The 26669-nt window shown below is 46.5% G+C and overlaps 1 long non-coding RNA gene across 1 annotated transcript; it reads left to right on the top strand.

Moving 5' to 3' along the window:
• The first annotated feature begins 22078 nt into the window (after positions 1-22078).
• LOC119931722 lies at positions 22079-24805 on the top strand. Its single transcript, XR_005452152.1, has 2 exons — positions 22079-22979; positions 23484-24805. It is a non-coding gene; the product is annotated as an uncharacterized LOC119931722 (long non-coding RNA).
• Positions 24806-26669: the final 1864 nt, after the last annotated feature.

Consider the following 26669-nt stretch of genomic DNA (forward strand, 5'->3'; position numbering starts at 1 on the left):
GGGATGGAGAAACTTTTATAGGAAGCCAGACTGAGAAAAAGAAGAAGACAGAAGCCTACAAAGTTGGGAGGGTGGAGGTCAGCTTGGAATTGTGGTTCACCATTCACCAACTCCCACTGCACCAGGATGAGGGGGTAGCCACTTCCTCTCAAACTAAAGGAAAGGATAAATGCTTCTTTGCACTGGGGGTGGAATTCATCCCTCTGGGAAGTTAAACAGGATTATACCACCAGTAGATCCAAGGAGGGTTCAGAAATATTTGTGGGGCCAGAGGTCCAAATGGATAATTAGGGAAAAGTTAGGGGGAGGTCTAGCATTTCAAGAAAGGAAACTAGAATATTGTTCTTCCAAATGTCCCATGGTCCCTCTTGGAGACAGAATACAGGATTGGACAGACCATGGTCTGCCCCAATCCTGATGATCTCAGGGCCACACAAGACTCAGAGAAAATGCCAGTCTAAGAGTTACACTCCCAACTCATCACACTGGCTGCAAATTAAAACTTGCCACATAATTGGAAGAAAAGAAGAATGCTGCTACTCTTCCCTCAACTCTGTAACTGTAATCTCGAAAAACATCACTCTAAGCAAAATGAGATTTAACAAATCTAATTCTCACTCCCCAAGTGACATTAAATGCATATTCAGTCCAAGTTTTAGATTATTTTGAACAAACAATTTAATGCACCAATGAAGATTGGAAGTTTGGCTGAGGGGGAGACAGTGGGTGGAAAACACCTCATTCAGTAGAAGCAGTGTTGCCTGTGGGTAGAGCAGGGGCAGGGGAGTCAGAAGAACCTGGGTTCTAACCCTGGCTCTGCCACTATCTGTGTGACCTTGGGCATGTCACTTAACTTCTCTGGGCCTCAGCGATCTCATCTGTAAAATCGTGATTAATGCTCTGAGCCCTATGTGGGGCAGAGTCTGTGTCCCACCCTATTTGCTTGTCATATTCACCCCAGCAAAGGGTTTTGCTTCTGCTAACCCTCTGATAGCTGTTAGGAGTGGCCAGTGTCAACTCTCAGAAAACAGGACCCCCCACCCCCACCACCACCATCACGACCAAAGCTCACACATGACATTGTACACGCTATTCCTTCCTGTGGTGTGATGTAATAATGTCCCACCACTGCCATTTTGCAGAAATCCACTCTTCCGGGTCTGAACCTACCCAAACCCAACTGGGATTTCTCCCGTTGCTTCAACACCTTTGCGTTCTCCTCCCAAGTCTGTGTGAAGTTTGCCACGGCATCTGCACTGTGGAATTTGGGGGCAGGAGATGTGGCGAAGGGAGACTCAATGCCAAGAATTGAAATAACAGTAAAGCATCCCGTGCAGGTCAGAACTGGACAGGGGACAGGCCTGCTGAGAATCGGACTGTCTGATACAACAGCGGACCACAAACCGCCAAACTCAGATGCCGGGTGATCTCTGAGATGGAGGTGGTTGGGGAATTCTTGGCCTGGACCGTTGCAACATAAAGAACTCCGGCCACCACCCAAAGGCACCACATCCTGGGGCTGGTGCTGCAGCTGGCAAGGTCACAACACGTCGCAAGGAGACCCAGAAGATTGGCAATTCAACTGTGTTGACCTGGATGCCCGTGAGGGGTACCCACACTCACGGCACAATATGTGTTTCTGGATAGACCGCAAGTAGGGAATTCGGTGAATATTTTTTCAAACTAAGTCTGGGCTGGGGACAGCTGCCCTTTTAAGAGCAGACTTGTGTATGCACACAGGGTCAGAACAAGGGAGTGCTGAGGCGGCAATTTTCCTGAACTCGGGATTTTGCAAGAACGCAAGCCTCAGTCTACAGGAGAGCTGGGTGCATCTGTTTTCTTCTCTTGGCCACAGAGGTAAAACTAAGGGACAGGTCCTCCAGCAGATGAGCTTTTTTTCCTGGCCATCTGCCACTTGAGCACTTCTGCCTGACCTAAGCACTGAGTACCTGGTACTTAGTTTGGCTACCCTACGCATAAATAACTTTCATGTCCATTTCCCCCATTACAGTGCTAGCTACTGGTGACCAGGGAACACATTCCATGCTTCTGTTGTACTTTCCCTAAGCTTTTAGATCAGTGCTTTTCTCCCTACCCTGTGGGGTGAGAGGGGGGTGTTTCATAAATACCTTCACCTGCACAGGTGAGGAGAGAAGGTGGTTGAATAACCCTTAAGGCTAGCCTGGGGAAGGGTACCTTCAGCTGACATGGTGAATCAATCAATCAATCAATCATATTTATTGAGCAGTTACTGTGTGCAGAGCACTGTACTAAGTGCTTGGGAAGTACAGAGTTTCTAAAGAAGGTTGAAAAATCTGAGTTCAAGAATGAGCCCTACTGTGCTTGGACCTTACAGAATATTCTTTTTCCTATGTCTTACTTTGACAGGGGAGAAGAAAAAGGGGAAAAGGTATCCCAGAATGGAATCTTCTGCCTAGGATCCTCAGGAAATCTGTTCCAGCACTCAGTAGACCCATTCAATGCAACAAAAATCTTACATTTAAATTGGATTTCAGGGCAGGAAGGAGGATTGTCTTGAAGAGCAATGGATGGAAAACTAATTAGGCAAGCATAATGAATGAGTGTTGGAAGGAACCGATGCCCAAACAACCCTAAAAGAAAGGAAGTTAGAAACTAATTGGACAAGAGAAAGTCACCAGAGGGAGAGGAAAACAGATCAAGGACGTTGGTTATTAATCGGCCCACTAAAAGTGAGTCACATTCCCATCTCATCGGTAATGAGAGAATGGATTTGAGCCTGGGATAGGTGGCAAGTAGGGTGGCCCTTGTTGGCCCCTAGAGATACTGGTCACTGAGACACCTTAGACATTGTGGGTATTACACCAGACACAAAATGTAATAAAAACAGTACACCTAACTGTAAAGTCAAATGTCAACTTCTGCCCTGCAGTTTCTCACACTTTACACACAGGCACACACAGGCATACCCCACAAAACAACCGGGAGATATTTCTTGAAAATAGTCTTACACATTATAAATTAGGATGCGTTTCAGACCTGTTGGAAAAGAATGAAATTCATTTACGTGCTTCTTGCTATGATAAATAGCACTGTTGTTTAATCTTTTTAAAAAAGCATTCAGAGCATACCATTGCAACATTAAATGAGGATTTGTACTACAATTTTTAGTCTTTACAGGAGGCTGCAGAAATAAAAGCTATTCTACTTCCTGTGGTGGTTTTTTGAATTTAATGGAAGAACTTGGCAGACTTAGCTGCCTTTTTCTTCGAGCCCCTTGAGGCGGTGAACTCCTTCCAATCACCACTGCATACCTTGGGACTCCTCTTTCCACTGAGGTCGTAATTATTATATAAATTCACCTTCTTTCATAAATGCTGAGGCAACCTATTTTAATCTCAAACTTTCAGTTGTTAATGGGGAAACTGAGATCCCAGTAGTGGGTGAGGATGAATTCAAAGCACTGCAGGTGTGGATGAGGTGGCGAATAAGAAGGCCATGGTCAGAAAGCAGAAAGTCAGGGTTAGTGAAGTTAAAGTCCCCAGGGTAATTAGAGTTGGTGAAGGGAGTGACAGTTGGAAGGCAAGAAATCCTCAAAATCATCAAGAAATGCAGAGGTAAGGCCCCCCCGGGGGGTAGATAACAACGTCTAGCTGAGGAGGGTGTGAAGTAAATGTAGTGGGATCCCAAGGAAGAAAAGGGGTGAGAGAGGGGGAATATATGTGGGCTTGGGGTGGGGGGGGTGGCGCGGAGTGAAGACTGACTCTGCCTCCTTTCTCCATGAGGCAGAGAGAGTGGGAGAAGGTGAGGCCCCTTCAAGAGACAGCAGCACAGGAAACAGTGCCATTAGATGAGAGACCCAAATCTCGGTGATGGCCAAAGAGGAGGAGGCCAAGAATGGGAATGAGTATGCCTATGATGGAGGAGGTTCCTCAGACCAAAGGAAACAGAATTGGTGGCAGAGAGGGTAAATTAAGTCGCCTCCCCAGTTCAACAACTTTGGTCTATCTGCTCAGGAATCCCTTGAAAATCCGAGTCAAAGCTGTGGGCAAAATTCCTCCAACCTCCAGTCATTTGCTTAATCTCAACCTGGATCGGGGAGGATTCATCTACTGGAAACAGCCAGGTCAGAGTAACTGACCGATGATTGATTGATTGATTGATCAATAGCCTCTTCTAAAATTTCTGTCACATGACTTCATGCTGGTGGAGCTCCTCAATAACTGTTCACTTTGGTGACGGTAAAGTGGCAGCCAATGGATTCGTCAGATGTCCGTGCAATCTTGGGGGGTAGTGGGATTTACTTACAGTTCTGAAAAACAGTGCCCTCCCTAATCGTAAGTGTGGTATTTGTTAAGCGCTTACTATGTGCCAAGCACTCTTCTAAGTGCTGGGGTAGACACAAGGTAATTAGGCTGGACAAGTCCTTGTCCCACATGGGGCTCACAGTCTTAATCCCCACTTTACAGATGAGGTAACTGAGGCACAGAGAAGTGATGTGATTTCCCCAAGGTCACTCAGGAGATTTGTGGCAGAGTCGGGATTAGAACCCAGGTCCTCTGACTCCCAGGACCATGCTCTTCCCTAATGCATGTCATCATATAAAGGATCACGAATGACTTTGCCAGCTGGTCATTCTTCTCCCCTAAAATGAAGGTGCCAGTGCCACAAAATTGCAGATTTTACAACAGCTGCCTGGAAAAGCTAAATCCTACTTGTCAGCTGATTGGCAGTGCAGTCTCACTGGGTTTCTCAATTTCTTAAACCTCCTGGGTGCCACCTCTTGGACTTGGTAGACTTATTGAATGTCTTCAGAAGGCAAAGCACTGTACTAAGCCTTTGAGAAGTACAACAGAAGCACAAAACACATTCTCTGCCCATACGGAGTTTACACTTTAATGGGGAAGACAGAAATATTCACCAGTAGTGGAATCAGATTAAAAGACCCTCAATGTTCTGTATCATACATGTATACACAAGAGCTGAGAATGGATATAAAGAAGTGCAATGTAGTACCCTGAAGGCGACTACAAAGGGGTTCACTTAAATCTGCCTGCTTCACTCAGTTGAATATCTCAACAAGACCATGGCTGGGAGTACAAAATCATAATCAAAGAGAAGTCTGCCTAGCACAGAGGAAATAACAAATGCATTGGATCTGCAGTGATAAAACAGCATTTCTCCAGTAAGGAGAATGGTCCTCATTGCCCATGAGTTAGCCAGAGAGGGAGCTGCCATTAAAGTACTCAGAGAAACCAAACATCTTGATGAAGCACGCTCACAGAAATGGGTTTTGGACACTTCGCCTTCTGAAGAATCTTTTTTCCAAACAAATATTTCTGGTGTAGTCTTCACAATTGAACAGAATCAATTTTGGCACTTGAAACTGTTCTCTGGATCCATCAATAGTTTTTATTAGGCACTTATTGTGTAGAGAATGGTACAAAGCATTGGGAGAGTACAGTAGAGTAGGTAGATATGATCCCTGCCCTCCAGGAGTTTACAGTCTAGTGAGGGAACAGGCATTAAATAGATTACAGGTAGGGGAAACAACAGAGTATAAAGCTATGTACATAAATGCTTATTATGCCTTGCAGGAGCCTAGATGAAACAAGATTGTGCAATTGAAAAAGACTCTGTGTGAAAAATCTAATATCTCATGTTATTGAAACAAAACAAGTTTTCCAAAGTCTCAGCGTATATTTATGCCATGAATATCCCTTATTCCTAGAGATGTATTCTTAAACCTCACCCCTCCCCACCTTCAAACCCCTTCTAAAAATCCCACTTTTCCCAGCAACCCTTCTCCAATTAATTCCCATTACACCTCATCATACCAGCCACCTCTTGCCCCTTAAGTATTTATGCCCACACCTGACACTTGTATATGTGATTAAATAATAATAATAATTATGGTATTTGTTAAGCACTTACTATGTGCCAAGCACTGTTCTAAGCCCTGGGGTAAATACAAGGTAGTCAGGTTGTTCCACGTGGGGCTCACAGTCTTAATCCCCATTTTACAGATGAGGTAACTGAGGCAGAGAGAGTTAAGTGCCCAAGGTTACATAGCAGACAAGTGGTGGAGCCAGGATTATAACCCATGTCCTCTGATTTCCAAGCCCATGCTCTCTTCACTAGGCCACACTGCTTCTCTATTTATTTGTTCTGACATTCTGATTATTTGTAAATATTCTTATGCTTGTTTTCCCTGTTAGGAAGTAAGTTCCTGTGGGAAGGACATGTGTATCTTGTTTCTGTTATACTTTCCCAGGCACTTAATAAAGTAGTTGATAAATAGTACTACTATTACTACTACTACTACTACTAGTAAACACTCAATAAATACCATTGCTTGATTACTATGTTTGAGGGTTGGAATTAGGAAGAATCCTTGTCTGTGTTCCATATAGAAAAACAAAGCACATTTTAGCAATTTGCTTTGAAATTTTTAAAAATGAAGAAAAAAATTTGCTAAAATAAAGACTAATATTCCCCAGAGTTGTCTACACAGTCGCTGTGGGCAACGCTTAAAATCAGTATAATTTTCCTCAGTAACACGGCTAAAATGCTGTACTCTCTCCTGCAATGATCTGTAAACGTCCCTTTACACTGCCTTGGCTCCTCTGATAGATAGTTCATGCTAATCAGGATTCAAATGCTCCCTGAAAACTTACAGGGGTGAGGCCCTGTGAGGATACACTGACTAGGAGATTGTTGCATAATGGGGGTTTAAATATAAACCAGAGGCAAGATATTGGAGATTGCAGGAAATGCTATTTGTCTCGGAGAAGCTGCCAGGATATTTTCCCGGGATCTACTATGTGTGGGCAATTCACTATACTGATAATAATAATAATGGTATTTCTTAAGCACTTACTATGTGCTGAGCATATTACCTGGGAAGTGGTTATTGCTTCCCAGTGGCTGGTTTTCATTCATTTGATCGCATTTATTGTGTACTTACAGTACTAAGCACTTGGGAGAGTACGCTACAACAATAAACACATTCCCTGCCTTCAACGAGTTCACAGTCCAGAGGGGAAGACAGACATTAATATAAATAAATAAGTGACAGATATGTACATAAATGTTGTGGGGATGTTGTGGGGAGCCAGTCAGATCGATGCAGAAGAGACTGGGAGAAGAGGAAAGAAGGGCTTAGTCAGCCTTAGGTAGCACACTCAAGTGCTCTTGTTTTAAGGAAAAATGAGGGGGACTTCCGAAGAAGACTGGAGGCAGTTCAGTCTGGGCAGACAGGAGGAAAGGCATTTCTGGGCCCTTAAATTACCAGGGGGAGGAGGGGCATCATGATTAAGAAGCCATCGGGGAGGATGAGCCAGCAGCCAAGCTGAGCCCTCCGTTGGAGTGCAGGACCGTTGGAAGGATTTGAAAGGCTTCGGCGACCGTTAGGGGCTCAGCCAGCAGCCAATCAGAGCTCGCCACAGAAATTCTGGACCGTTTAGTCCGTTAGAATTAAATTTGAGAATTAGACTTGGGGGGGCGAGGAGGCGATGGGCAGTTTTAGACAACACGCGAGGAGGGCGAACGGTGCGAGGGACCAAGTAGCCTCCGGGCGTGAGGGCCTTTAAGGGTTTGATGCGAGGGGACGTTATCCTGCCTCAAACTCTTGAGACTACTGAACACTGAAGTATTCCCAACCCACAGGGCGACATGTAAAGCCAGGGGCCTGCCTTTACCGCATGTTTTGTGGTAAATTCACAAGGGACTCACCGATAGCTTGACACCTCGCAGAAGGCAGCTTTTCTAAGTTTATCGACGACTAGGTGAAGCATTGAAATAAATCAGTTCCTTGCTGCCTGGAAGTACAAGGGAAGAACCCTAATCCTTCATCATCTTCATCCTATCCATTTATGGAATCCAAACTAACAAAGCTGGAAGGGACCTCAAATCATTTCATTCTGTTGGCGCTGCTTCTCCAACAGTTGTCCGTTTCTTAAAGATTTCAGAGATGGAGACTATTCAATCTAAAAAGCTATTAAAGTAATCAATTGGAGGCATTTACTGAGTGCCTACTGCGTGCTGAATACCGTCCTAAACACTTGGGAGATTATAATACAACAGAGATGGTAGACACATTCCCTCCCCACAAAGAGTCTAGATGGGGAGACAGGCATTAACATAAATTACAGATATGTAAATAAGTGTCATGGGGCTGCGGGTGGGTGGATACCAATTGCCCAAAAAGTACAGATCCAAGTAATAGAGGATTTTATTCTGTTAATATGTTTTGTTTTGTTGTCTGTCTCCCCTTTCTAGCCTATGAGCCCGCTGTTGGGTAGGGACTGTCTCTATATGTTGCCAGCTTGTACTTCCCAAGCGCTTAGTACAGTGCTCTGCACACAGTAAGCGCTCCATAAATGTGATTGAATGAATGAATGAATGAGATAACTTCAGCAACAGTGGGCAGACTTTTTAAGAGATTAATTGTTGACTCAGCCGGAACCTCCTTTCAAATCTTTCTCTATGCCTAGCCAGGCTGCTTATCGTGTTTTAGAGAGATTTGCTTTTTTAATCTCTTGGCACAGGCCTCTTAGACTGAGAGACTCAGGTGGGACAGGGACTGATCTGATCGAACCTATATCTACCTCAATACTTAGCGCATAATTATCACAAGTACTACTCTTTGTTGCCTTGCATTTGTGCCAAATGAATTGCCCTGTGTCTTGTTTTTGCAGAGACAGTCCACCAATACAGATCATCTGGTCAGTCTCTGCCCATCTTTGGGTTAATAAAGATGAAAATAAAATCAGACATTTAGCCACGAATCCAAAAGGAAACAACGTGGCCAAGGGTCCACAACTGTGGACGACGTTAAGGCAGAGAGACTCTACTTTGAAATGTGTAGAACTTTTGAGAGCAAGAGGTAAAAACTCAGCTGGTATTGGTGCTTTCTCAGTTGAAGACTTAACCATAGTCACAGAGAGGACCCCAAATTTAAAATGTCGCATTTTTGAGGGAAAGTGGTTGTAGAGTGGAGATAAGACAAGTGATTCCTTATTACTCAAAAGGCTTTGTCATTTCCTATTGCCAGAAGCAGAGCTCCCAGGGTTTCATCAATATGCATGCGGGGGCCCATTGTGTTTGTGTAAGTAAATTTCAGTGATAGAAAAAGGTGTCACTCAGTGGGAGCCAAAGTAAATAGTCTTCAATGAATGAATGAGATGCCATTCATTACCACCTCTCATGTCCCCGGGCTTCCTTGAGACCAACTGAAGAGGGCTGAGTCATAAAAATTTTTTGAACATTTTTGTTCAATTTTTTGAACATTTTTGAACAATTTTTGAACTCCCCAAGGCCTAGAATGAAATTTTCAAAAAATGCTCTCATCTCTGGGGCCCAAAGTTTTGTGAGTGGGTGTGGGGGGGAGGGGAGAGCGGAGGTCACGACTAAATTATGATAAAGGACAAAGAGTGTGGGGCTGGGGGAGTGTGGGTGTGGGCAGGGTCGCCAAGAAATGAAGCGAAAGGAATTGTGAAGGTCTATGTAGGAGTTATTATGATCCTAGATACCTGCTTAATCCCCCTACCCTTTGTGCCTCAGTTTTTATCCTGCTGTTGTGTTAAAGTTCATCCATGCCTTTCATACTAGAATGAGGCATCATGGCCTCGTGGGAGTTGGGAAGCTGGGGTCTTGCTGTGTAATTTTGGGCAAATCACTTGATTTTTCCGTGTCTCAGTTTACAGTTCATTTACATAGTTCCTTCTATTTAAACTATGAACCCTATGTGGGACAGGGACCGTGTCTGATCTGCATAGACTCTATCTACACCAGTGTTTAGTAAAGTGCTTATCACATTGTAACTACTGAACAGATGCCACAATCAATAATATGAGTCTTGCCCTATGAAGATTCAGGGCAGGAACTAAGTTTCCTTCTGAAGTTCTCCCCACTTGTCCCATGCAAACAAATCCTTGTGCTAAATGCCAGTAGTAGTAAAGTTGTCTTTTAATTTCAGTGAAATACGCTGTAAAGACACCGCCTATGTATATATACACACAGGTGTATAATAAAGTCCTCAAGATATTTTGAATGAATATAAATGTCACTGATTTTCTTAAATACATAGATCTGTCTTTTGTCAGTATTGAAAACATACATAGATAGATACACAGAAGCATCAGTCTAGGAAAAGAGCACAGACCTGGAAATCAGAGGACCGGAGTTCCAATTGCAGCTCCATCAGTTGCTTGCTGTGTGACCTTGGGCAAGTCACTTAACATCTCTGTGGCTCAGGTTCCTCACCTGTAAAATGGGGATTCAATAACTGGTCTCCCTCCTTAGAATGTAAGCCTCATGTGGAACAAGGACTGCGCCCAATCTGATTAACTTTTATCTACCTCAGCACTTAGAACAGTGCTTGTTTGACATATAGTAAGTGCTTAGCAAATACAACAACAACCATATAATAATAATAATAATAATAATAATGGCAACAACAATAATAAACCACAGTTGTGCAGTTGGATTAAATGCATATTATGCCTCCATATTGTTTGTCCCTTGCAGGGTCAGAGAAATACAAACAAGATTTCATTTCATTTGAAATAGGAAAATAAATCATAGGCATGAACAGGGCCTTTAATTCAATAGCCTGAATCATTTGCAAACCCTTTTTCTCCCTCCTAGTTCTTCATTCTACTTGCCAAAACTGTCATTGCCCATTCTATTTTCCTTTCAACTGGGATAAATTGGAGAGAAAGGTTAAGTCAAGCCGTTGACTGTCAGCAAACTGCTATCTATATTGTGCAGTGGAAAATTAGTATGCCAAGGACACTGGGCCCAAGCTGTGTTTTTTAAGAGACGTACTAAGAAGTCGTGGCTTGAATCGTTACGAATTGACCTTATAGATACTGAGATGCACTGAAAACCACAGAACAGTCTAGTTTTCTGAGATGGGGAAGGAAGGCAAAAGTCCATTCCCACACTCATCCCAATGAGTCACCATTAATATACCCAGCTGCCTCCACGCTGGATTCTTCAGTGTCTCTCTGCTGTTTATTCTAGTGGTTTTATCAAGATGAGGTAGCTCTGATGATTTGCTTAATCTGCTCAGAGAGACATCAGCAGTCATCCCTCTCACCTGGCAGCCATTCCTAGAGCTGCTATTCCTGCTTCCCTAAGCCCTCTTTTCCTTTTCTCCTACTCCCTTCTGCGTTGCACTGACTTGCTCCCTTTATTCATTCCCCCTCCCAGCCCCACAGCCCTTATGTACATATCGGTAATTTATTTATTTACATTAATATCTATCTCCTCCTCTAGACTAAGCCTGCTGTGGGCATGGAATGTGTCTGTTCTATTGTACTCTCCCAACTGCTTAGTACAGTGCTCTGCACACAGTAAGTGCTCAACAAATACAACTGATTGATTAATTGGTTGCTATTAGGTAATGAGCCTTCACTCTAATCCCATTTCTCCCTTGCCTGGGATAGATTCACTCACAGGTGTTCCCTGCTAGAGAGATAATGTCTTTGAGAGCCAGAGATTGAAAAATGTATATACAGTTCTTAAAAAAAAAGGGATGATCAATACTTGTTAGAGCTTTCTGAGCCAGAAATAAGATTAAGAACGTATTTCTTTTGTGCCCTTGTCTAGGACTTCGATGGGTAAAACAAAAAATATGCAGAATATTTTTTTTTTGTGCCCTCAGCGGTTTTCTGGAAACAGCGTACTTTATTATACCAAATTGCCAAATAACCAAAATGCCCCTTGGATTTTAGCACATCTTACATTCAATCTGATGACTTGGGCTGCTAAAATACTATATTCTATTCACCCTTCCCCACATTGCTGGTCTTATTTGACTCTTGTCCTTTCCTTTTTTTTTTTCTTTTAACTGACAGCCAACCTCCCTTTCTTGTATTCATTTTTGCATGATTACTGCCAGGGCAGAGGGCAGTTAGAAATTTGGCTTGGGTGTACTTAGGGGTAAGACACAGTTGGATAGGCAGGGATCCCAAAGGGAAGTAGAGGACTAAACTTTAATAGCAGCAGTCAAATCTTATTATCTCTAAGTAAGATGCAGGCAGCCAAGTGAAGTATGGGAAGGGAGTGAGGAGAGGTAGGAGACAGGGAGGTCAGAAGAGGCTGATGCAGTAGTCGAGGCAGAAGAGAATAGAACTTGGGTCAGCGTAGTGGCAGTTTGGATGGAGAGGAAAGGGCAGATTTTAGTGATGTTGTAGACTGTGAGCCCGTTGTTGGGTAGGGACCATCTCAATATGTTGCCAACTGGTACTTCCCATGCTCTTAGTTCAGTGCTCTGCACACAGTAAGCACTCAATAAATATGACTGAATGAAAGGTAGAGGTGACAGGATTTGGTGACAGATGGAATATGTGGGTTGAATGAGTGAGATGAGCTGAGGATAATGCCAAAATTACGGGCTTCTGAGCTAGAGTGGATAAATGGTGCTGTCTACATTGATGGGAAAGACAGAGGAAGGACAAGGTTTGGGTGGGAAGATGAGTTCTGTTTTGGACATGTTTAGTTTGAGGTGTCAATGGGACATCCAGGTACATATGTCCTGAAGGAAGGAAGAAATGTGAGACTGCTGAGAAGTAGAGAAGTTAGGGTTGGAGAGGTAGATTTGGGAATCATCCATGTAGAGATGGTAGTTGATGTCACAGTTGATGTCATGAGAGCCAATGAATTCTCCAAGGGAGTGGGTGGAAATGGAGAAAAGAAGGGGAACCAGATCCAAACTTTGAGGGACCCCCACAGTTAGAGAGTGGGAGGCAGAAGAGGAGTCTGTGAAAGAGACTGAGGAGTGGTCAAAGAGATAGGAGGAGAACCAGGAAAAGACAGTTTCAGCGAAGCCAGACTTGAATAATGCTTCAAAGAGAAGGGAGTGGTTCACAGGACAAAGCAGCTGAGAGGTTGCAGAGGATTACAGTGGAGTAGAAGCTGTCGGATTTGGCAGGAAGGAGGTCATTAGCGACTTCAGAAAGGCAGTTTACATGGAGTGAAGGGGGCAGAAACCAGATTGGAAGATGTCAAGTAGAAAATTGGAAGAAAGGAAGTAGAGGCAGGGGAGGAAGAGGAGTTTGGAGAGGAAAGGAGAGGAATGGGGATTCCTCTATACTGTCAGCTCCTTGTGGTGAGGGAACATGTCTACACACTCTATTGTACTCTCCCAAGTACTTAGTGCAGTGTTCTGCACACAGTAAACGTTCAATAAATACCATTGATTGAATGGTAAGAGGGAAGCGAGTCGATAATTGGATACCTGTTTTTCTTTCCCCTTAGACTGTGAGCCCCATGTGGTACAGGGACTGTCTGATCTTATCGAATCGCATCTACCCCAGCACCTAGCACAGTACTTAGCCCATAGTAAGTACATAACAAATGTTATTATTATTATATGTTATGTCAGAAATGAGTGGATTAGGTACTGAAATGTATCTACCAGAGTGTTGGGGTTGAAGGGCTAAATTGGTCATTTTAGCTGTTTCCTCCCAAGTGTTGTGCATTGACATTGTTTGAGCTAAGAACTGTGGACCTCTGAATCATGAAAAAGACAGCTAGACCAACAGTCATTCTGGGAGGTAGAATTTTCAAACAGAGCAGTAAAACAACAGGTAAACCCACTTGGTCCCCCTGGGCCCAGTAATGAAAATCCTTCTTGGGGTATAAATGACACCCAAAGGACTGACTCAAACCAGCCTCCCCTTTCCTTAGCATCCATTTTCGTGAGTGATACTTGATGGATGTGTGTACCCCACAACTCCCCTTGATGAAACAGCCCTCAGCAATTGGTTCACTGCTTTGGTTTATTGCGACTTTAGTTAACGCTGAAGGTCTCAACCAACTACATCCACTAGGTGCCTACATCTTCAACACTTACCTTTGAGCAAAAGAAACGGTCTCTCCAGAGGTTTCCCTAACCCAAAATCTGTTTCACCTAAACTGAATCTGTTCTTCCTTCCTCCTTTTCTCTGCTGCTAACTAGGCACTCGCTGTGGTGTGTGGCCGACTCCCCTTCCATCACTCATTTGCTCTCTTCCCCTGCATCATTACCAAGACCACGATGTTAGTAATCTCAATTTAAAAACAAATTCCCATCTGGCTCTGTCACGGCTCCAGAGGTTGCATTTCCTTCACTTGTGAGTTGGCACAAAATAGCTCCTTTGCACAGAACCTGCTGACCGGCTCTAACGTGCTGGAGAATGGTAAAGGGTCTGAGCAAAACTCAGGGCAGATCCCGTCCATGTTTCATGGGGAGAGAACTACAGTTAGCGGTTCACAATTTGGGGAGTCTTGGAGATTCATCCTGAAGTCCCCAACATCTTCAGGTGGCTATTGGCTAGCTCCCAGAAATGCCATTTGTACTAGGCGAAAAGGAAAACGTCTTCTTTTCTCTTTATTAAACAGGTGTCCAAATTCTACCCGTACCTGGCCTAAGGTCAAGTTTACAATCCTACTGCAACGTTACTTTGGCATTTATCAACAAGGGTGTTGAGCACTTGTGCGGTGCCCCTAGGTTAGGAGGAGGACTCAGGGGAATCACCCAGTCAGGGGAAGCCCCAAGCCAGGGTCCCTCCCCCAGGCCCCCAGGGACCACGTCCAACTCCACATTCCACCCAGGGCTGGTCCAATGGAAGGCTGGCTCCTTTTTAGGATATGTGGAGTTTGACGGATATTTCCTGGAAGAAGCCAGGAGATCATCTAGAGAGATGATCAGATGAGAGTGGGACCCGAAGGTAGACAGACCTTCCCTAAAAGGCTTTTAGACAGGTTGGAGCCCAAGCCACACTGTAACACAGATCCGGCAACTGGAGTCTGACTTGGAAGTGGTGGCCAGTCCACAGTCTGCCTGGGGCCTAGCCCTCTTCCCCCTCTTCCCCTCTCGTTGCTTGAAGCTCAGATGTGAGAACCTCCCTGCAGCCAACACCTTCGAAGAATCCCCCCTAGAAGAAAAGCAAAAGGATTTGCTTTTCCTCTAATCTGTGGTCTAAGGCCTCTTTAGCTTGTCTTTTTGGCGTGTTGTCTGTTTCCTGCGACAAATACCAAGGCAAAGGAACACCAGCTGTGGCTTGACTTCTGACAGATTGTGAGCCCCCATGTGGGAAGAGGACTGGGTTCGATCCGGTTGCCTTGAATTTATTTAGCCCAGTGCTTAGCACAGAGACAGGGCTTAATAAATACCTTGAAGATTAGGACTCAGGATACTAGGCCCATGGTCTTGAGGTTGGGCTTCTGGTCCCTGTCTGTCATGGCAGAGTACCAGGAGGAAGCACAGTTATAAAGGAGCCTGGCGGAAGGGCAAGAGCTCTGGGCTGGGACTCAGCCCACCACTTGCCTGCTGTGTGACTTTGGGCAAGTCACTTCACTTCTCTGGGCCTCAGTTACCTCGTCCGTAAAATAGGATTGAGACTGTGAGTCCCACTTGGAACAGGGACTGTGCCCAACACGATTTGCTTTTATCTACCCCAGCACTTAGTGCAGTGCCTGGCTTAACAAATACCACAGTTATTATTATTATCATAATTATTATTCTCTGTGCCTCAGTTGCCGAATCTGTAAAATGAGGTTCCATTCATGTGATCCTTACCTGTTCAACTATGAACCCCATGTGGAGCAAAGGACTGTATCTGATTAGATTGTATTGTATCTACCCCAGAGCTGAGCATGTGGCTTGGCACCTAATGAGGTCTAGTAAATATCCTTATTATTATTGGTATTATTATTAGCTGATTAGTGCAGGCAGGTGAGGTCCTTGCCTGGCTTCCCCATAAGAAGGCAAAGGGCAGGCTGGGGTCCACGAACACACACCTTCCCGTATTTGAGTAAGTTCTGGAGGGTTAACAATTGGGCCCACTTCAACTTGCCCATTTCTGCCCCCTGAAAATCAGACATCTGGAGAGGGTGGCACTGGACACCTCCATGAGACCCAAATTCATTAATTGAAATGAAATTAGTCCTTGCCATTGATCTCCCTCTCGGATGTGTACAGCCCATGGAAGTGGGTGACAGGCACATACACGCGGAGATGGCTTCCATGTTTATCCTGTAAGGAAAAGAAGCAGATGACAGTTTGGTTTGCATCTGTGAGTTTCCAGCAGATAGGAGAAAGGCAGAACCCAGGGACGGCTGGGAGGGAGCTGCCCATGATTAAGCCATTTGTTCCTGTCACACTCCTGGTTTCCTCTTTCCCCCACACCCAAGCAGACACTCGCTAAGGAAATGGACGGAATGTCACAACAGCAGTGTTCAAACTGCAGAGCAGGGAGAAGTGAGGAAGTTTTGACAAGGCGGACTCTACATCAGTGTTTGGCTACAAGTGTGGAGATGGCAGGGAGCTTACTGAAATCAGAATAAATCGGAACCCTCAAGCCTTTATTACAAAAGCTCTCACTGCCCTTTACAGTGCAAACATACAGTAAATTCTATTGGTGATTGTCCCGGTAAAGGCAGATACCTAGGCCTTGCAGAAAAATAATGGGATGGGGAGTTGGGAGGCGCCAGGTTTGAACTCGAACTCCTCTTGACCTTCTCACTTTTAACCTCCTTGTGCCTCACTATCCTAATCTGTGAACTGGGGGCAAGATACTTGCTCCTTTTTCCTCCCAGGTGGTGAAGCCCCCCGTGGCTCAGTGGAAAGAGCCCAGGCTTTGGAGTCAGAGGTCATGGGTTCAAATCCTGGCTCTGCCACTTGTCAGCTGCGTGACTTTGGGCAGGTCACTTCACTTCTCTGGGCCTCAGTTACCTCATCTGTAAAATGGGGATGAAGACTGTGAGCCCCCCGTGGGACAATCTGATCACCTTGTAACCTCCCCAGCGCTTAGAACAGTGCTTTGCATGTAGTAATTGCTTAATAAATGCCATTATTATTCTTATTATTATTATCTGACCCAGCCTTTAAAGCACAGTGTTTGGGCACATATTAAGCACTTTGGAAATGCCACAACTACATTATCTCATTGGCTAGAGCCAAGTCTTGGGGGAAATGGTACAGGGAGTTAGCCTATTTTACAGATGGAGAAACCGAGGAATGGGGAAGTTCAGCGACACCACTTTGGGGCATAACATCTGTTGGCATGGCAACCGTGTCACACTCCCAGAAGCTGGAGGCCAGAGAAATGTCCCAGCATCAAATCAGGTGGCCAGATGACTTTGAGGGTGGCTCTGAAACACCCCAGGACCTCTCCGTCAATTCAGATTGGAGCCGGGATGGTTAAGGCATGCCAAGCCTCTCTGTGGGGCAAAGCCTTTCTTTAGGGAAGCAGTGTGGCCTAGCGGATAGAGCACAGGCTTGGAAGTCAGGAGGACCTGGGTTCTAATCCTGTCTCTGCCACATGTCTGCTGTGTGACCTTGGGACAGTCACTTTACTTCTCCATGCCTCAGTTACCTCATCTGTAAAATGTGGGTTAAGATTGTGAGTCCTGTGTGGGTCATGGACTGTGTCCAACCCCATTATCTTGCATCTACCCCAGCGTTTTGAACAGTGCCTGGCATATAGTAAATGCTTAATATAATTATTATAATTCCCCATCCGCCTCCTCTTCCCCCTTGCCAGTCCCCAAATGTGGGCTGTGGGGAAGAGTGTCGTGAAAAGAGCACAGGCCTGAAAATCAGAAGACTTGGGTTCTAATCCTGGCTTCGCCACTTGTCCGCTGTATGCATTTTGGGCAAGTTGCTTTTCTTATCTGTCCCTCAGTGACCTCATCTGTAAAATGGAGAGTAAGACTGTAAGCCCTATGTGGGACAAGGGCTGTGTCCATCCTGATTACCCTATATCTACCCCAGTGCTTAGTACAGTGTCTGACAAAATAGTAGGCACTCAACAAATACCGTAAAAACAAAGAGTCTTCCCTGCCCACCCCCATCACTGGAAACTCTTTCTTCAGCCAGAAACCCATGTTCTCCTCCAGTTTGGATGTCCCAGGGGATCATGGCCTCCCTCGTAGAGGAACATGGCCGTGTGCAATAATTGGCTTGGAATCAGGACAATCCTGTATTTCATTTGCTCAGTGAGGCCGCGTGCCAAGCAGCCCCTCCCCGCTGGAGTCTCCGTGGGTCTCCAATCTGATCTCATTCTCGGAGTCCCATTAGAACCAGCTGCTGTCTTTCTGACCTAAGACAGCCCTGAGAACTCAAAGGACTCAGGACTCCACTCTAACTGTTCAATTCCAACCTAGCCCCACACTTGCCCCGGGCAAACCTGCTGCCCAGCACACAGTCTTGGTGTTCGGGTGGTGAAAATGTAGTAAGTGTTAGCAGTCTCACACCCACTAGTCTTGATATGCAAGGAACTCAGACCTCCACCACCACTGTGCCCTCCACCCTGCTGGCATCCTGAGGGCAGTAGGTCTCCAGGGTTCCAGGCAGGCTGGCGAGGGGTAGGGGAAGGACTCTGGGCTTTGCAGGATCAGGTAGCTGTTCCGTGGAGCTCCTGTCTGTGGAAGAGGCAGGCACAAAGCAGCAAATCTCATCTCCAGAAACCCAGCCTACTAATCATGTTTAATTCCAGAAATCCGACTAGCTACCAATCTCTTCCATTGTACAGAAAATTGAATGGGAATATCTGGCTTTTTTGCCTCACCATTCCCTCAGCCGCCTCAGCCCACACCCATTTCACCAGGCTACCTGATTTGCTTGTTATTCACTGATTTCTTTGCCTCTGATTCTCATTTTTATCTAAGTTCTCAAATATCGTAGGTGGTTCATCCTATTTTGCTTATATTCCCCATTAAATGAGAGAAGCAGTATGGCCTAGTGGATAGAGCATGGGCCTGCAAATCAGAAAGACTGGGGTTCTAATCCCAGCTCTGCCACTTGTCTGCTGTGTGACCTTGAGCCAGTCACTTAACTACTCTGTGCCTCAGTGACCTCATCTGCAAAATGGGGATTAAGACTGTGAGCCCTGTGCGGGAAAGGGACTGTGTCCAACCTAATTAGCTTGTATCTACCTCAGCACTAAGTACAGTGTTTGGCACGTAGTAAACTTTAAACGAGTGCCATTAAAAGAAATGGAGAGACATGAACTTGTTTGAATGCTCTCTCAACTCCTCAGTAGAATTCTTTTGAGATTTCTGGCTTTCCTCCTGGCTTTGATTGAGGACTTGGTTGGTGCTACTTAAGTACCCAACTTCGTGTCTCTGTGGAAAGAGCACGGACTTTGGAGTCAGAGGTCATGGGTTCAAATCCCGGCTCTACCAATTGTCTGCTGTGTGACTTTGGGCAAGTCACTTAACTTCTCTGTGCCTCAGTTACCTCATCTGGAAAATGGGGATTAAGACTGTGAGCCCCCCATGGGACAACCTGATCACCTTGTAACCTTCCCAGTGCTTTGCACATAGTAAATGCTTAATAAATGCCATCATTACCGCTACTACTACTACCTCCTCTTTCCCATGTGGGATGGGGACCTGCGTTCAGTCTGATTAGAACCTTCCCCTATCATAGCAAAATGATTGGCTCATAGTAAGCAATTGAAAAGCAGTGTGGCCTCCTGGAAACAGCACCAGCCTGGGAGTCAGAGGACCTGGATTCTAATTCTGTCTCTGCCACACATCGGCTGTGTGACCTTATCTGGACCTCAGTTCCCTTTTCAGTAAAATGGGGATTGACTGTGGGACATGGGCTGTGGCCAACCTGATTAGCCTTATCTACCTCAGCACTTAGTACAGTCCCTGGTTCATAGTAAGTGCTTAATAAATACCATTTTTTGTAAGTCCTTAAGAAGTAACTCATTGTTACACAGATCTCTGAAAGTTATGTGATCCTGTGCTCGTGGTGTTTGTATGCCTATGAATATGTTATGCTTTGGCCACCTGGGTTTTGAGTGTATTTTGGGCTGGCCCTGTACCTCATTAAAAACCAGCTCTTAGGTAACTGGTTCTTCTTTTGGAGTACAAGTGAAAAAGTCTGGGCTTGGGAGCCTGGACACCTGGGTTCTTCTCCCCTCTCTGCTGTTTGCCTGCTGTGAGACCATGAGCAAGTTGCTTCACTTGTCTGTGCCTGTTTCCTCATCTGTAAAATGGGGATTCGATCCCTACTCTCCCTCCAACTTAGACTGTAAGCTTCATGTGAGAAAGGGACTAGCTCCACCCTGACTATCTCATATCTATCCCAGTGCTTAGACACTTAGTGAGCACTAAACAAATACCACATTGATCATTATTATCATCGTGCAGGACACTGCGGGTACACGTGTCTCACTGTGGGACCCCACCCTGAGTTGGGTCCGATGCCAAAATGAACCCAAGGAGTCAGACGACTCTAGATTTCAAACCCAGCTGGTCCAGACGTCCTCCTTACTTCTGACTTCCCCTGCAGACCCTTTTAGGTTGGCAGCCTCGAACATAGTGAATCAATGTTTCCTGGCAGGCCAACCAGCCCGCGCTTCCAAACTCACTCTACTCTGGCAGAGACTGACTCAGCGGGAGTCCAATCTGTGCTCCATGGGAGAAAATCGGGCCCAGAGAGTCTGCCCCCCTGTAATTGAGAATCTATCGAGGCCTCTGTTTCCCTCTGAACTGTCCTGGGGTGATCATTATAGCTGGAGTCCTCACCTCCTTTCAAGGGAACAGCATTTGTGGCCCACATTTTCCTCTGTGTAGTAAGCATTGATCGAGGTCTAACGTTTGAAGAGCCTGAGCAGAAACCAGAAGGAATGCAATATTCTTGTCTCTTGGGGCAATTGACTGAAGTCAAATCCATTGCATTCCCCACTGCTACCTGATTCCTAGCAGCATTTTTGGCTTCCAAATAAGGAGAATGTTGAACGTTGCCTAATAATAGCCCACGAGGCCTTACGGGGAGATGAGGGGGTGTGGGGTTTATGGGATTGTGGGGGCTGGGAGAGGGAAATGGGGAAATGGGCAGCGCAATCTCTAGGGAAAGAGGAGAGATTTCCTGCACCTTCCACTCATCTTTACCAGTGAGTATTTTCCCGCTTACTTCTGCCGTTTGGGTTGATGCAGTAAATGTGGGCAGCAGGGAAGTTTGTAAAAGTCAACCCGGCTAGCGGTTTCCTCACAAAGACATAGGAAAAGCTTCCGTCCATGCAACTTCAGTCAATCCAAAAATGGGAAATAGTCACAGCACATTGAGCTGGGGCTTGGGACCATTAATTCCATTTGTGCTGAGATTCTCTGGGTGGGGAACTGACACTGTCGAAACGTTTTCCTTTAAGAAGTACGTCGTTATACGAGGATGAATGAAATTCATTTAATCTCCTTGTACCGACGGCAATTTCAACCTGGTTCTCAAGAGAAATCTTGACATTCTCTGATTCTGTAGGTGAGCTCCGCCCTCGAATTCACCCACGGGTCCCTGTGTGACCTAACGGGCAGAGGCAGAACCCGCCTCCCAGCCCAGCCTGGTGCTGTCATGTTTGTTGCTTTCAGGGCCTGGTGCTATTTTCACTTTTGCCTCCTTATCTCATGGTCCTTAAGAAGCTCCTGCTCCTATGAACCTGCTCCTTTCCTGATTGTCATACGCCACATAGTTCTACATGCAACCACTGACTCTCAGCTTCTAGCTTGGATCTAAGAAAGTCTGACTGAGGCCCTGCTTTTCACTGTCCTTCAGTGATTTCCTCCTGCTCCCCTAAGCACTTATGTCTGCATAGCTTTATACCCCATTACATCCTCCAACCCATCATTTATTTCAGTGTCTGTCTTCCCCGTTAGGCTGTAAGCTTCTTGAAGGAAGAGATCATCCTGTGAAGCAGAAAAAGCCCTTCTGGGGTTCGGAAAAGGTGGGGCAGCTTGAGATTGAGCATCTCTTCTCCCACTCCCTTCTGCATCACTCTTGCACTTGGATTTGCTCCTTTTATCCACGGCTCTCCCTCGGGCTCACAGCACTTATGTGCAAATCCATAATTTATTGATTTATATCGATGTCTGTCTCCCCCTCTAGACTGTAAGCTTGTTTTGGGTGGGGGGCATGTCTACCAACTCTGCTCTATTGTTATATTGTACTCTACCAAGCACTTAGTACAGCACTCTCCACACAGTAAGCGCTCAGTAAATTAGAATGATTGAGCAGGTTGAGGGGCGCAGGGAAGAAGTGTCATCTAGTGGAAAGAACAAGGGCCTCGGAGTCAGAGGACATGGGTTCTAATCTCAGCTCGGCCACTTGTCTGCTGTGTGACCATGGGCAAGTCACTTCCCTTCTCTGTGCCTCGTTACCTCATCTGTATATTGGATATGAAACCTTCTTCCCTCCGACCTACACGGTGAAGAACAGGGACTGTGTCCAACCTGATTACCCCCGTGCTTAGTACAGTGTCTGGCACATGGTAAGCATTTAATAGGTACCACTGGAAATAAAAACCCCTGCTGCAGAGTGATACATGGACTAGAGTGGAGAGAGACTGGAAGCGGGGGAGGTGTCAGGCCAATATGGGGATGCAGCCCAGTGTGGGAGCTAAGCGTTCCATCTGGGAGGGTCTAGGAATTTTGACGTGACCAAAGGTATCAGAGGATTGACCAAGGATTCTAGCCTTTTTAAAATATTTAATGGTACTAAGCGCTTACTGTGTGCCAGGCACCATGCTGGGACGGATACTGGAACCAGAAATTTAGATGATGGGATAGAGGGAGGGATTGACACCCTCCCCCCGTTTCTTCTCATCCATATCCCCTCCCCATCCAAGGTGGGGCAGGCTGGGTCAGATGGGTGGAAGCCAGAGCAGATGCTGCTATTCCTTGGACTTACCCTCTGGCCCCTGACCACGGGACCAGTTGCAGGCTAATGGGGAGGCTTCTCACCAACCTCTCCAAGCTTAGTTATTTTGGAGGACCTGATCCTTCCTTCCCAGCACTCTGATGGGGGCTGTGAACCCCCTGTGCATTCCTGCTCCTCAGTTGGGCATAGCCAGCCACCCCTTCCAAGTGAACCCTGAGCACTGCAGTGGCAGCCCCCAAAGGCCTCCCCCTGCCTCACCCATTCTGCATAAAGCTAAAGCCTCTGAGAAGTGGCCAGAATCCCCAGAGCTGCCCATGCTGTCAAGAGACCTAGTTGGTGCCAGGTAAGGAGTTGGGGTGGTGTGGTCTGTGGAGGATTGTGGAGCTGGGGGGTGAGGATGGAGGTTGTGGAGCTGGAAGGGCCTGCCGAGTGGGCCTGGACAGGAAATGTACCTGTTGATTGTTATATTGTACTCTCCCAAGCTCTTAGTTCAGTCTTCTGCACACAGTAAGTGCTCCCTAAATATGACTGATTGAATGACTGTTGGGGCCTCAGAGTTGGGCTCCCTCACCATCACCGTGAAGGAGCCCATGGAAGGAAGTTTACCTGCCCCTTAAGAGAGACTCATTTGTCTCTGCTGGGAATTGACATCTCATGGTGCATCCTGACCCCTTGGCAATCCCTCCTTCTTCCTCCAGCCATTGATGGGGGAGGAGTTACAGGGGGAGGATTTGGGGGTCGGGGTTGGGGGGCAGGGGCGGTCCAAATCCAGGGTTTCCTGGAAAACAATTCTGCCCCTCTCATCCATGCCTTCACCCTGAAGCCGATCTTCTTCCTTCCCCCAAAGATAAAGAGATAAAACCAATGACAGAAAGGAGTTGGGAAGCAGTGGCGCCTTAAAGAGCTTGGCACCTAGCTGGCTGAGAAGTCGGTCCACAGAGCCAGAGGAGTGAAACAGAGAAAGAGTAAGTGACATCACCACCTGCTCGAGGTGGACGAGGGTAAGGTAACGTAATTGGGGTGGAGTTTAAGGGAAAGGTCTGAGGTGGGGACTGGGTGGAGGGATGAGGGCACCCTTGGGAGGGCCTGCCTGTGGTTCTGTCTCCCTAGAGTTTGTAGAATTGATGGGGAGAAGAGTTGCAGGGAGAAGAGTGGGAGACTGATGGAGGAGGGTAGGGAGTGGAGGGAAAGCTTGGGTTAGAGTCTTCAGGGGCTAGAGAGGAGTTTGGGGTGGGTCAACCCAGAAGGAGTAGAGCTGGCTGGAGGATGTGGGGGTCATTGGTGGAGTTGGTGAGAGGGGCAGGTCAGGCCCTTCCCTTTAGAGAGGAGGGACCCTCCTACAGCGGATTCCCACCTCAGCCAAAATGACCTCGCTGAGCTGGGCAAGAAGATAGAGGGGAAGGGGGGGTCAGAAGTGACCAGTGACCAACCCCTCTCCGGGCCATTGAAAATGCCGGGTGGTTGTTATGAGAATCCCAGCTCCTGGACTATGTGCCTGGCCACGATGGAGTCACTTCTCCCTTGCTTAACATCCTCAGCCCCTCCCTCAGCTCGCTCTCTCTGTCAGGTCAGAATCCACCTGCCACCTTGGGTGATTGGATTCCTTTTCTTTCCCTTTATTTGCTTTGGGAAAAAAGAGAGGAAGCGTAGGGGAGGTGAGCAGGGAATAGGTATTTGCAGTGGGTGGGTTCCTGCACACCCCATTGTGTCTTCTCCTCCAGTGACTCTAGTCTTCTGTGGTTTGGGGCACTCTCCCTCTCGTAGGACATTGTGAGCCCAAAAAAGGACCCTCTCCTCCCCACCTAGTTTCCCTTATCCAGGCAGTTCAGACCCAAGAGAGGTTTTGCCTGATTGTCCCCAAAGTTTTAGAACTGCTAAGTGACGGGGCCAAATCCAGCCATCTCCCACCACCCACCCCTCTCCGGCTCATGGACTGTCCATCTTTACCTTCTGCCAGAGCTGGGGGACTCCAGAAACTGAGCCAGAAAGGGATGGGCAGAGGACCAGGTCAGAAAAAGGGCCTGGACATACTAACCCCAACCTCCGCAGTGACCAGCACAAAGCTTACTTGGCACTGGAGAGAAAAACAACCATTCTGCAAATGCTGTAAACAAATTGTCTTGCAGGCTCAATGGTCCTGAGACTAAATAAAATATTATTTTATCTGTCTCCTGTCAGCATGTGCTTGTATGAGGAAGGGAGAGGAGAGGGATGTGGTCTCAATGGGACCAAGGAGATGGAAACCAATGTCATCTTCATCAGGACTTTGATTTACCAAGGCCACAAGCAGAAGGGTTGATGGGGGTGTGGTAGGGGCAGGACTTAGTGTGATAAGAAGAGGGAGTCTAAAACTCACTACAGACCCACAGAAACCAGCCCCTGCTTAAAATCGAGGGCTCATCCATCAAACAAAAACTCCTCACCATTGCCTTTAAAACACTCCACCACCTTTCCCCCTCCTACCTCAGATCATTATTCTCCTTCTACACACAATCTGCACACTTTGCTTCTCTAGTGCTAGCCTTCTTATTGTGCCTTGATCTCACTTGTCTCGCCGCCAACCCCTAGCCCACGTTCCACCTTTGGTCTGGAATGCCTTCTCTTCAAATCCAATGGTCAATGACTTCCCCCCCTCAGAACCTTATTGAAGGCACATCTCCTCCAAGAAGCCTTCCCAGAATAAGCCCTCCCTGTCCTCCTCCCCAACTCCCTTCTGCCTCCCTGATTAGCTCCTTTTTTTCCCCCCATCCCAGCCCCACAGCACTACGCACATAGCTGTAAATTATTTATCTTATTGTTTTCTCCCATCTTCTAGACTGTAAGCTCGTTGTGGGCAGGGAATGTGTCTGTTTATTGTTGCATTGTATTCTCCCAAGCACTTAGTACAGTGCTCTGTACACAGTAAGCACTCAATAAATATGACTGAATGAACAACAGACAAGTGGGGCAGCCGGAATTAGAACACAGACCCTTCTGACTCCCAGAAAGAGCCCATGCTCTTTCCACTAGGCAATGCTGCTTCTCGCTACCTTCCAAAAGTCCCACTTCCTGCAAGGATGTCTTCCTGGATCGATTCACACAGACCCAACAGCCACCCTTAGTTAGCACTTGTTTTTATTCTCATCCTCATCACTTATGTACATAAATAGATTCATTTGTACATTGATTTTATTCAGGCCCTTCATCTGATAGCCATACTCCCACCTGTGCTTCATATCCTTGTTGTTCTTTCAACTCCCACACTTGTGTCGTGTCTGCCTCCACCCTCCATGGTGGTAAGCTCCTTGAGGACAGGAAATGAGCGTTGTCTCCCAGGAGCTCCCCAGGGTTAGGCTCAGCACTCTGAGGGCCGCTGGGCCCCTGGATCAGGCAGGGACACAGCTCTTGCTGGAAAGCCCAAGAAATGTTGCCCACAATGCCACCCTAGCTGCTGGGGCAACTCCAGTCCTTGGACGTTCTCCCCGTCCCCACTCCGCAAAGCCACATCCCTTTCAGCCTCGTCACTCGGGAATCTCCTCCCTTGGATGAGCAGAGGCGAAATGAGGCGGTGACTGATGGATAAGGAACCAAAGGATCTTTTGCTGGGCCGCATTGAGGCCACTACTATGGAACCCAGATTCCGTCGCCGGGCCAGGGCTGGTTGGGCCATGCAGCACTGCTGCTGCCGTTGCTGCTTGTGAATTGGGCCTAGAGCCCCCACAGACACTCTCCCTCTTGGTTTTCTGGTTCTGGTTTCTGTAAATCGCTTGCTATGTGCCAAGCACTGTACTAAGTACTGGGGTAGATAATAATAAATAATAATTATGGTACTTGTTAAGTGCTTATTATGTGTCAAGCACTGTTCTAAGCTCTAGGGCAGATACAAGTTAATCAAATTGGACACAGTCCCTGTCCCACATGGGGCTCACACTCTTGATCCCCATTTTACAGATGAGGTAACTGAGGCACAGAGAAATGATTTGCCCAAGGTCCCACAGCAGACAAGTGGTGTAATCGGCATTAGAACCCATGACCTTCTGACTCTCAGGCTCAC

The sequence above is a fragment of the Tachyglossus aculeatus genome, chromosome 8 (assembly GCF_015852505.1).
Source record: "Tachyglossus aculeatus isolate mTacAcu1 chromosome 8, mTacAcu1.pri, whole genome shotgun sequence".
NCBI lineage: Eukaryota > Metazoa > Chordata > Mammalia > Monotremata > Tachyglossidae > Tachyglossus > Tachyglossus aculeatus.